A 13,215-nucleotide genomic window follows, 5' to 3' on the forward strand; every position below is an offset into this window, starting at 1 on the left:
AACTGGCTAATTACTCTCTCCTCCTTCAAAGCGCAGGCACATCTCCTGGACGTTGTCCCTGACTTAAACCCTCCTTTGCTCTTCTCCCACTCCCTTCTGCATCGCCCTGGCTTGTTCCCTTTATTCATCCTCCCACCCAGCCCCCCATTACTTGGATACAGATCTGTCTTTTATTTTTTATTTGTATTAATGTCCGTCTCCCCCTCTAAACTAAGCTCACTGTGGGCAGGGGATGTGTTAATAATAATGATGGCATTTGTTAAGTGCTTACTATGTGCCAAGCACTGTACTCTCCCAAGCACGTCTGCACACAGTAAGCGCTCAATAAATACAACTGACTGACTGAGAGGTCAGGGCTGGAGAGGTAGATGTGGGAATCATTGGCAAAATAATTGTGGTATTTGTTAAGCACTTACTAAGCACCGTACTGAGCACTGGAGCAGGTGTCAGATAATGGGGCTGACAGTTTAATAATAATAATAATAATAATAGCATTTATTAAGCGCTTACTACGTGCAAAGCACTGTTCTAAGCGCTGGGGAGGATAAAAAGTGATTAGGTTGTCCCACGTGGGGCTCAAGTAGAAGTAGTTTAGTAGTAGCTTAAGGAGAAGGAAGTACAGGTACTGAATCCCCATTTTGCAGGTGAGAGAACTGAGGCACAGAGAAGTGAAGTGACTCGCCCACAGTGGAATTAGAACCCAGGTCATCTGACTCTGAGGCCTGTTTTGTTTCCATTAGGCCAAGCTGCTTCTATAGCTAATTGAGGCTGTGGGGGTGAATGAGTTCTCCAAGAGATTGGAGGTAGATGGAAAATGGAAGGGGACCCAGGAATGACCCTTGCGGCCCACCCACAGTTAGAGGGTGGGAGGCAGAGGAGAAGTCGGTAAAAGAGACCGCAAAAGAGCAGACGGAAAGCTAGGATACGAACCGAGAGAGGACAGTGACAGTGAAGCCAAGGTTAGATAACGTTTCCAAGAGAAGGGAGTGATCCACGGTGTTGAAGGCAGCTGAAAAGTCAATGTGGATTGAGATGAAGTAAAGGGCATTGGATTTCATCATCATCATCATCATCATCAATCGTATTTATTGAGCACTTACTATGTGCAGAGCACTGTACTAAGCGCTTGGGAAGTACAAATTGGCAACATATAGAGACAGTCCCTACCCAACAGTGGGCTCACAGTCTAAAAGGGGGAGACAGAGAACAAACCAAACATACTAACAAAATAAAATAAATAGAATAGATCATCATCATCATCAATCGTATTTATTGAGCGCTTACTATGTGCAGAGCACTGTACTAAGCGTTTGGGAAGTACAAACTGGCAACATATAGAGACAGTCCCTACCCAACAGTGGGCTCACAGTCTTAAAGGGGGAGACAGAGAACAAACCAAACATACTAACAAAATAAAATGAGTAGATATATACAAGTAAAATAGAGTAATAAATATGTACAAACATATATACATATATACAGGTTTATACATGTATACAGGATTTGGCAAGAACAACGTTATTGATGACTTTCGGGAGGGCAGTTTCCATGGAGCGAGGGAGCCAAAGCCAGACCGGAGAGGGTGAAGGAAAGAACCGGAGGAGAGGAACTTAAGACAGGCGGTGTAGACAACTTAATCGAGTTTGGAGAGGAAGGTAGGAGGGATATTGGACGATAACCGGAGGGTTTCTTTAGAATAGGGGATACATGGGTATGTTTGAAAGTAGTGGGGAAGGAGGCAATCAATCAATCGTATTTATTGAGTGCTTACTGTGTGCAGAGCACTGTACTAAGCGCTTGGGAAGTACAAGTTGGCAACATATAGAGACGGTCCCTACCCAACAGTGGGCTCACAGTCTAAAAAGGGGGAAACAGAACAAAACCAAACATACAAAATAAATAGAATAGATATGTACAAGTAAAATAAATAGAGTAATAAATATGTACAAACATATATACATATATACAGGTGCTGTGGGGAAGGGAAGGAGGTAAGATGAGGGGGATGGAGACGGGGACGAGGGGGAGAGGAAGGAAGGGTCATTGGAAAGCCGATGGTGATGATAGTATTTCATTCATTCAATTGTGTATATTGAGCGCTTCCTGTGTGCAGAGCACTGTCCTAATCCCGGCTCCGCCTTTGTCAGCTGTGTGACTTCGGGCAAGTCACTTAACTTCTCTGTGCCTCACTTCATCTATAAAAATGGGGATTAAGACTGTGAGCCCCCCAACCTGATCACCTTGTATCTACCCCAGCGCTTAGAACAGTGCTTGGAACATAGTAAGCGCTTAACAAATGCCATCATTATTATTATTACTAAGCACTTGGGAGAGTACAGTATAAACGATAAGCAGACACATTCCCTGACCACAATGAGCTTACTTGTGTGTCAAGCTTCGTGCCAAATTATGGGGTAGATGCAATTGATAGAGTTAATACAAAGCGTAGAGAACAGCTGTTTAGTATATAAAAAAAGAAATACGGTACTAGCATTCCTTCCTTCTAAATGAATGTATGACGAAAGAATTTTTGAAGTGTTTCAGAATTGTGGGGCCTGAGGTCGAATCCCTCATCATCAACTTTTTCCAGCTTTATTTCTTCTAATCCTAAGCATACGTGTCTTTCATATTCTTCTGACTGTATTTAGGCCCCTACATTTGTATTTATTTTTCTGTTTTCAGCTCCGAAAATGAGTGGGATTTCAAGGGAAAAGCAATATTCTTTCAAGGCAGCAGTCTCTGATCATCTTTGTTTTGCCTACCAGAATTCAGAGTCAGGTTTCTGCAGTGCAATTGATTTTTTGCTGGATTAACTGGCGAAGACTGGTTTGGGAGCTAAAATGCTTTAGCTCCATCAGTACTTTTCTCGTAGAGTGTAGCTTTGAAAGGGGAGGCTACGCGTCCTAGTGAAAAGAGCATGGTTCTGGGTGTGTCAGGTGTCCTGGGTTCTAGTTCTAGCTCTGCCCCTGGGCTGCTGTGTGCCCTTGAGGAAGTTTTTAACCTCTCTGTGCCTTAATTTCCTCATCTGTAAAATAGGATAAGATACTTCCTCTCCGTTTTATACTGTGTACCCCATGTGGAACAGGGACTAGGTTTGAGCTGATCATCTTGTGTCAATCCCAGCGCTCAGTACAGTGCTTGACACAATATAAGGGTTTAAAAAATATCGTTATTTTAATCTTCCTAATTTTCATTAGTGTAACTATCCTATTTAGAATGTAAGCCCCTTGTGGGACCTGATTACCTTATATGTACCCCAGCACTTAGTGCAGTGTTTGGCACATTCTGAGTACTTGAAGCAGCGTGGCTCAGTGGAAACAGCCCGGGCTTTGGAGTCTGAAGTCATGGGTTCAAATCCCAGCTCTGCCAACTGTCAGCTTGGTGACTTTGGACAAGTCACTTAACTTCTCTGTGCCTCAGTTCCCCCACCTGTAAAATGGGGATTAAAACTGTGAGCCCCCCATGGGGCAACTTGATCACCTTGTAACCTCCCCAGCGCTTAGAACAGTGCTTTGCACCTAGTAAGCGTTTAACAAATACCATCATTATTATTATTACTTAAATACTTATTATTGCAGGATAATCAGGTTGGACACGGTCCCTGTTCCACATGGGGCTTACAGTCTAACTAGGAGGAACAGCGGTTGTTAAGTCCCCATTTTACAGATGAGAAAACTGAGGCACAGAGAAGTTATAGTGACTTGCCCAAGGTCACACAGCAGGCAAGTGGTAGCGCCGGGATTGTCACTTTTGTCCGCTTTATGAAAATTGGGGTGAACCATGTCAGATTAAATCGTGGAGATTTAATGATGTTTTTAAAACACTTATCCCAATTTACCGTTTAATGTTTTTACTGGAAAAGAAAGTCATTACATGTTGGTAGTTGTAATTCATTCATTCAGTCGTATTTATGAAGCGCTTACTGTGTGCAGAGCACTATACTAAGCGCTTAGGGGTAAAGTTGTGAAATTTACAAGTATCTGATCCAGCTGGTAAAGAAATTTATTTCCTAACCATTTCCTAGTTGCTCTGATCCCTTCAAGGCCCTGCTGAGAGCTCACCTCCTCCAGGAGGCCTTCCCAGACTGAGCCCCTTCCTTCCTCTCCCCCTCATCCCCCTCTCCATCCCCCCATCTTACCTCCTTCCCTTCCCCACAGCACCTGTATATATGTCTATATGTTTGTACATATTTATTACCCTATTTATTTATTTATTTATTTTACTTGTACATAGCTATTCTATTTATTTTATTTTGTTAGTACGTTTGGTTTTGTTCTCTGTCTCCCCCTTTTAGACTGTGAGCCCACTGTTGGGTAGGGACTGTCTCTATATGTTGCCAGTTTGTACTTCCCAAACGCTTAGTACAGTGCTCTGCACATAGTAAGCGCTCAATAAATACGATTGATGATGATGATCATCACCCATAAGCACTTAGAACTGTGCTGTGCCTGCAGTAAGTGCTCAATAAATACCATTCATTGATTGATTTGTTGCTGACACCTTGGAGTAGCTAATTGCTGCAGTACAGGCCTGTAGCAAAGAGCTGAATGGACTTTCCACTGTGCAGTTTTAAAACACCAAAACACTGCCTTTACTACCCCTTCTAAACTGCATGAGAGAACATTGAAAAATATGTGGTTACAAGGACAGCGAACATTAGGACACAACAGGGTTATTCAACTGAGGTGAAGGATTTTCAAAAATAGCTTTCTAGGCCGTGAGCCCACTGTTGGGTAGGGACCGTCTCTATATGTTGCCAACTTGTAATAATAATAATGGCATTGAATAATAATGGCATTTATTAAGCGCTTACTACGTGCAAAGCACTGTTCTAAGCGCTGGGGAGGTTACAAGGTGATCAGATTGTCCCACGGGGGGCTCACAGTCTTCATCCCATTTTACAGATGAGGGAACTGAGGCCCAGAGAAGTGAAGCGACTCGCCCAAAGTTACACAGCTGGCAACTGGCAGAGCCGGGATTTGAACCCATGACCTCTGACTCCAAAGCCCGGGCTCTTGCCACTAAACCACGCTGCTTCTATAAATATGTAATAATGGCATTTGTTAAGCGCTTACTATGTGCAAAGCACTGTTCTAAGCGCTGGGGGGGGATACAAGGTGATCAGGTTGTCCCACGTGGGGCTCACAGTCTTAATCCCCATTTTACAGATGAGGGAACAGAGGCTCAGAGAAGTTAAGTGACTTGCTCAAGGTCACACAGCAGACATGTGGCAGAGCCGGGATTCGAACCCATGACCTGTGACTCCCAAGCCCGGGCTCTTTCCACTGAGCCACGCTGCTTCTCTAGCCACGCTGCTTCTCCAACTTGTACTTCCCAAGCGCTTAGTACAGTGCTCTGCACACAGTAAGTGCTCAATAAATAGGACCGAATGAATGAGTGAATGAATGAAGAAGGAACAAAACATTTGAAACGTGTTTTATTTCATTTTTTGAAGTGCAGCTGAGATCACTTTTTGTAACTACTTTAATCAATCAATCAATCGTATTTATTGAGCGCTTTATAGCATTATAGCTTTGTAAGCTATAACCACTTTGTACGTTAGCTACTTTAATGTGCCTTGAGAACTTATGCATGCCACATATCTGATGGGCAAATAGAAAAAAATGGGGTGAAAATTCTAATTTTAGGAGTAGCACTAGTATTTTTTAAGCACTTGTGTGCAGAGCATGGGGCTAAATGTGGGGAAAGAAAATACAGGTGGGAATTAGATATGCTCTCTGTCCCTCAAGGGGCTGACAGTCTAAAAATAAAAAGGGGGAGAAGGCACTGGTGATATAAGGAGAGATGAAACAAAACACTAAGGCAACATGAAGAAAGAAAAACCAAAGCTCAGTAATGCACTGTAGCTACAAGGGCAGATTTCAGCCTCCTCACGACAACCCTTCCCAAGCGCTTAGTACAGCGCTCTGCACACAGTAAGCGCTCAAAAAATACGATTGAATGAACAAACCCTTGAGTGACGCTTCTGTGCTTGTGTTGGAAGAGTTTCTGAGCGAAGTGTTTCTCACCTGAACACCCAGATCCCTTGTTGCATCTTGCAGATGGTGGATTAGAACACATCGAACAGAATAATAATAATAATGGTATTTGTTAAGTGCTTACTATGTGCTGAGCATTGTTCTAAGCACTTGGGGGTGATATAAGGAAATCAGGTTGTCCCACATATGTTGCCAGTTTGTACTTCCCAAGCGCTTAGTACAGTGCTCTGCACATAGTGAGCGCTCAATAAATACGATTGATGATGATGATGATGATGACATAGATAGGGCTCACAGTCTTCATCCCCATTTTACGGAGGAGGGAACTGAGGCATAGAGAAGCTAAGTGACTTGCCCAAAGTCACACAGCAGACAAGTGGCAGGGCGGGGATTAGAACCCATGACTTCTGACTCCCAAGCCGGGGCTCTTTCCAATCAATCAATCAGTCAATCATATTTATTGAGCGCTTACTGTGTGCAGAGCACTGTACTAAGCGCTTGGGAAGTACAAGTTGGCAACATATAGAGACAGTCCCTACCCAACAGTGGGCTCACAGTCTAAAAGGGGGAGACGGAGAACAAAACCAAACATACTAACAAAATAAAATAGAGTAGATATGTACAAGTAAAATAAATAAATATTTATTTGTTTATTATTTAATATCAAATATTAAATAAATAAATAAATAATAAAGGGAAATAAATAAATTCCACTGAGCCATGCTACTTCTCTAACAGAAGTGTAGAAGTGTAAGCTTCCTGTGGGTCTTGTGCTTATCTTGTACTTTTCCTAGCACTTAGTACAGTGCACCCAGAGGGTTCTTCACCAATCCATCAGTGCTATTTATTATAATAATAATAATGATGGCATTTATCAAGCGCTTACTATGTTCTAAGCAGTGGGGAGGTTACAAGGTGATCAGGTTGTCCCATGGGGGACTCACAGTCTTCATCCCCATTTTTACAGATGAGGGAACTGAGGCACAGAGAAGTCAAGTGACTTGCCCAAAGTCACACAGCTGACAAGTGGCGGAGCTGGGATTTGAACCCATGACCTCTGACTCCAAAGCCCGTGCTCTTTTCCACTGAGCCACGCTGCTTCTGTACTTATTGAGTGCTCCCAGTGTGCAGAGCGCTCTACTAAGTGTTTGGGAGAGTGCAGTAGAGCTGTAGACTCTCTGTCTTTGAGGAATTCATAGTCTAGCTGCAATCTCCATATAATAATAATAATAATAATAATAATGGCATTTATTAAGCGCTTACTATGTGCAAAGCACTGTTCTAAGCGCTGGGGAGGTTACAAGGTGATCAGGTTGTCCCTCGGGGGGCTCACAGTCTTAATCCCCATTTTCCAGATGAGGTAACTGAGGCACCGAGAAGTTAAGTGACTTGCCCAAAGTCACACAGCTGACAAGTGGCGGAGCTGGGATTTGAACCCATGACCTCTGACTCCAAAGCCCGTGCTCTTTTCCACTGAGCCACGCTGCTTCTGTATTTATTGAGTGCTCCCAGTGTGCAGAACGCTCTACTAAGTGTTTGGGAGAGTGCAGTAGAGCTGTAGGCTCTCTGTCTTTGAGGAATTCATAGTCTAGCTGCAATCTCCATATAATAATAATAATAATAATGGCATTTATTAAGCGCTTACTATGTGCAAAGCACTGTTCTAAGCGCTGGGGAGGATACAAGGTGATCAGGTTGTCCCTCCGGGGGCTCACAGTCTTAATCCCCATTTTCCAGATGAGGGAACTGAGGCACAGAGAAGTCAAGTGACTTGCCCAAAGTCACACAGCTGACAAGTGGCGGAGCTGGGATTTGAACCCATGACCTCTGACTCCAAAGCCCGGGCTCTTCCCACTGAGCCACGCTGCTTCTGCTCCATACATACCAGTTCTACTGGTGGCCTAGCACAAACCCCTGCTTTACTCTGTTGGCAAGGGGTAATGGATCAGGCAACTCTGACAAGATGGGAAATGTGGAGTAATAATAATCATTATAATTATAGTGTTAAGCGCTTACTATGTGCCAAGTACTGTTCTAAACGCTGGGATAGATACAAAGTAATCAGGTTGTCCCACGTGGGGCTCACAGTCTTAGTCCCCATTTTACAGATGAGGGAACTGAGGCCCAGAGAAGTGAAGTGAGGTGTTTGATTGGGGAGGTTACAAGGTGATTAGGTTGTCCCACCGGGGGCTCACAGTCTTCATCCCCATTTTACAGATGAGGGAACTGAGGCACAGAGAAGTGAAGTGACTTGTCCTAGGTCACACAGCAGACAGCCTCAGTTCCCTCATCTGTAAAATGGGGATTAAGACTGTGAGCCCCCCGTGGGACAACCTGATCACCTTGTATCCCCCCAGCGCTTAGAACAGTGCTTTGCACATAGTAAGCGCTTAACAAATACCATTATTATTATTATTAAGTGGCGGAGCCAGAATTAGAACCCATGTCCTCAGACCCCCAAGCCCATGCTCTTGCCACTTGGCCATGCTGCTTCTCAGAATCTCCGTAAACTCTTCTTGGTAGTCACTTGATTACCAGAGCCCAAATCCACTGAATGTGTCAGGTGATTTTGCAAGGTCTGTGAGAGCTTTATAGATGCCTTGGTGTGTCTTCTGCCTTTTAAAAAAGCGCTATTTGTTAAGCACTTACTATCAATCAATCACATTTATTGAGTGCTTACTGTGTGCACTATAAACTCTTGGGAGAATTCAATAAAACAATGAGACAGTTGGTGGGCTCATTCCCTGCCCACAGTGAGCTCACAGTCTAGAAGGGGAGACTGTACTATGTGCCAAGCATGGCTCAGTGGAAAGAACACGGGCTTTGGAGTCAGAGGTCATGGGTTCGAATCCCGGCTCCACCACACGTCTGCTGTGTGATGTTGGGGAAGTCACTTCTCTGAGCCTCAGTTCCCTCATCTGTAAAATGGGAATGAAGACTGAGCCCCACGTGAGACAACCTGATCACCTTGTATCCCCCCAGCACTTAGAACAGTGCTTGGCACCTATTAAGTGCTTAACAAATGCGTGGCTCAGTGGCAAGAGCCCGGGCTTTGGAGTCAGAGGTCATGGGTTCGAATCCCGGCTCCACCAATTGTCAGCTGTGTGACTTTGGGCAAGTTACTTCACTTCTCTGGGCCTCAGTTGCCTCATCTGGAAAATGGGGAGCAAGACTGTGAGGCCCCCTGTGGGACAACCTGATCACCTTGTAGCCTTCCCAGCGCTTAGAACAGTGCTTTGCACATAGTAAGCACTTAACAAATGCCATCATCATCATCATCATTATTATTATTATTATTATTATTATTATTATTACTAGGCACTGGGATAGATACAAGGTCATCAGGTTGGAAACAGTTCCTGTCCCACATGGGGCTCCCAGGTTTAATCCTCATTTTACAGATGAGGTAACTGAGGCACAGAGAAGTTAAGGGACTTGTCTAGGGTCACGCAGCTGACGAGTGGCAGAGCCAAGAGAAGAACCCAGAGCAGACAGCCCCAGTTCCCTCATCTGTAAAATGGGGATTAAGACTGTAAGCCCCCCGTGGGACAACCTGATCACCTTCTATCCCCCCAGCGCTTAGAACAGTGCTTTGCACATAGTAAGTGCTTAACAAATGCCATTATTATTATTATTATTAAATAATAATAGGCCTGGGTTCTTTCCACTAGGCCATGCTGCTTCCCCTGTTGTTTCTTGCGCTTCTATCTGATGACCTGCCAAGTTCAGGTCTTTCCGTGCTAAATTTCGGTCTGAAGCTCCTTGCAATTCTGTGAGTGGGTGACCAAAACTGTTCTTTAATAGCTGGTCCAGAGGGACTCTGGTTAGTCAAATTTAGAGCCAGCATGTTAGAAAAGTGGAACATGGGGAGAACCTACCTTTTTGTAATGTCAGCTGTTGTGTACATTTATATAAAGTGCTAGTATAAAGCTTTCAACATTATCACATAAGTCTTGTTTCGTTTTGTTGTCTGCCTCCCCCTTCTAGACTGTGAGCCCGTTGTTGGGTAGGGACCGTCTCTATATGTTGCCAACTTGTACTTCCCAAGCGCCTAGTACAGTGCTCTGCACACAGTAAGCACTCAATAAATACGATTGAATGAATGAATCAATGAATAAGTCCTTAGTACAGTGCCTGGCACACAGTCAGCGCTTAACAAATACCATCGTTATTATTATCTGTCTTCCCTGTTGAGCACTGCGAGGAGCAATCAATCATATTTATTTATTTATTTTATATCTATTTATTTATTTATTTAATTTATTTCTACATATCTATTCTATTTTATTTTGTTAGTATGTTTGGTTTTGTTCTCTGTCTCCCCCTTTTAGACTGTGAGCCCACTGTTGGGTAGGGACTGTCTCTATGTGTTGCCAATTTGTACTTCCCAAGCGCTTAGTACAGTGCTCTGCACATAGTAAGCGCTCAATAAATACGATTGATGATGATGATGATGATATTTACTGAGCACTTACCGCGTACAGAGCACTGAACGAAACGCTTAGGGGAGAGTACGCTGTAACAGTTGGTAGGCACATTCAGACTGTAAACTGGAAAGGCACGACTAAGTGCTGACTCTGTCTGCCCCTTCTAGACTGTGAGCCTGCTGTTGGGTAGGGACCGTCTTTATATGTTGCCAACTTGTACTTCTCAAGCGCTTAGTACAGTGCTCTGCACACGGTAAGCGCTCAATAAATACGATTGAATGAATGAATCAATGAATAAGTCCTTAGTACAGTGCCTGGCACACAGTCAGCGCTTAACAAATACCATCATTATTATTATCTGCCTTCCTTGTTGGGCACTGCGAGGAGCAATCAATCATATTTACTGAGCACTTACTGGGTACAGAGCACTGAACTAAACGCTTAGGGGAGAGTACGCTATAACAGTTGGTAGGCACATTCAGACTGTAAACTGGAAAGTCACTACTGCTGACTCTGTCTCCCCCTTCTAGACTGTGAGCCCACTGTTGAGTAGGGACCATCTCTATATTTGCCAACTTGTACTTCTCAAGCGCTTAGTACAGTGCTCCGCACACAGTAAGTGCTCAATAAATACGATTGAATAATGAATGAATGAATGACTCCTCTTTGTGCTGTAAAACAGGCAGTAACCAGATTAGCAGAGAAGGCAGGCAGAAGCTTGTATAGACAAGAGACCCACCCTACCTCCTTCCCCTCCCCACAGCACCTGTATATATGTTTGTACAGATTTATGACTCTATTTACTTTACTTGTACATATTTACTGTTCTATTTATTTTGTTAATGATGTGCATCCAGCTTTACTTCTATTTATTCTGATGACCTGACACCCGTCCACATGTTTGGTTTTGTTGTCAGTCTCCCCCTTCTAGTCTGTGAGCCAGTTGTTGGGTGGGGACCGTCTCTATCTGTTGCCGACTTGTGCTTCCCAAGCGCTTAGTACAGTGCTCTGCACACAGTAAGCGCTCAATAAATACGATTGAATGAATGAATGAATGAATGAAAGAGAAATCATGGGATCAAAGTAGGAAGGGCGCATCTCTAGGAGGAGCCCAGTGGAAAGAGCACGGGATCGAGCTTCAGGAGATTGTCCTAATCCCAGCCCTCCCACTTGTCTGTTGGGTGACCAGTCCCTTAACTTGGCAGTGCCCCAATTTCCTCACCTGTAAAACGGGGATTAAATACCCATTCTCCCTCCTTCTTAGATGTGAGCACCAATATGGGGCAAGGACTGAGTGTATAATCTTATTATATTTGCTCCAGTGCGTAGCACAGTTTTGGCATATAGTAGGCACTTTGCAAAATACCACAGTTATTACAATCCCGAACCCAGGGTGGAGGTACAGAGATGGCAGGGGCAATCGGAATCAAAATGAAATTTCGGAGTCAGTTCTTCGAAGCCCCACCCGAAACCCTCTCACTGCGCTTGTCCATTGGGAATGATGGAAAGTCAATGATTGACCGTGGGGAATCAATCAATCAATCATATTTATTGAGCGCTTACTGTGTGCAGAGCACTGTACTAAGCGCTTGGGAAGTACAAGTTGGCAACACATAGAGACGGTCCCTACCCAACAGTGGGCTCACAGTCTAGAAGGGGGAGACAGAGAACAAAACATATTAACAAAATAAAATAAATAGAATAGATATGTACAAGTAAGTACACATCTTTCGCCCGCATCCTAACTCTGGCCTGGTACGCCCTCCCTCCTCAGATAATAATGATAATAATAATGATAATAATGATAATAATGGCATTTGTTAAGCAATTACTACTACTAATAATAATAACAATGGCATTTATTAAGCACTGGGAATACCACTTGGCCAAGACTTGTGACCCTTTCTGACTTCAGAAACAGGCAGTGACTCCGTGAGGAGGGATGGAGCAGGTTTATGGACAAGTGGAGGAGGAGGAAGAGAGTGTGGCACAGCCAAAACGCAACTAATAAAGAGGAGCCGCAGGGTCTAGTAAATAGAGCACAGGCCTGAGAGTCAGAAGGACCTGCCTTCTAATTCCAGCTTTGTCCCTTGTCTGCTGTGTGACCTCGGGCAAGTCATTTGACTTCTCTGGGCCTCAGGTACCTCCCCTGTCAAATAACAATGATAATTCATAATAATTATGGAATTCAGCGCTTACTGTACTAAGCCCTGGGGTGGATACAAGCAAATCAAGTTAGGCACAGTCCCTGTCCCGCATTCATTCATTCAGTCATATTTATTGAGCGCTTACTGTGTGCAGAGCACTGTACTAAGCGCTTGGGAAGAACAAGTTGGCCACGTATAGAGACGGTCCCTACCCAACAACAGCTCACAGTCTAGAAAGGGGAGACAATGATTGTCACCCACATGAGCCCACATGGGGCTCACAGTCTCAGTCCCCATTTTACAGATGAGGTAACTGATGCACAGAGAAGTGAAGTGACTTGCCCAAGGTCACACATTCATTCATTCATTCATTCAGCCATCAAACCCATGACCTTCTAACTCCCGGGCCCGTGCTCTATCTACTATTCCATGCTGTTGAAGGGGAACAGACTTGTGAGCGCAAGTGTGGAACATGGACTGCGTTCAACCTAGTTAGCTTGTATCTACCGTAGTGCCTAGTATGGTGCCTGGCACATAGTAAATGCTTAACAAATACCATAAAAAAAAGAAGATGTAGCCATATGGATGGGTAGCGGCAGGGAGGACATAAAACTGTGCCAGTCTTAAATTGATCATGAAGTA

Source organism: Tachyglossus aculeatus, chromosome 12 (genome assembly GCF_015852505.1).
Source record: "Tachyglossus aculeatus isolate mTacAcu1 chromosome 12, mTacAcu1.pri, whole genome shotgun sequence".
NCBI lineage: Eukaryota > Metazoa > Chordata > Mammalia > Monotremata > Tachyglossidae > Tachyglossus > Tachyglossus aculeatus.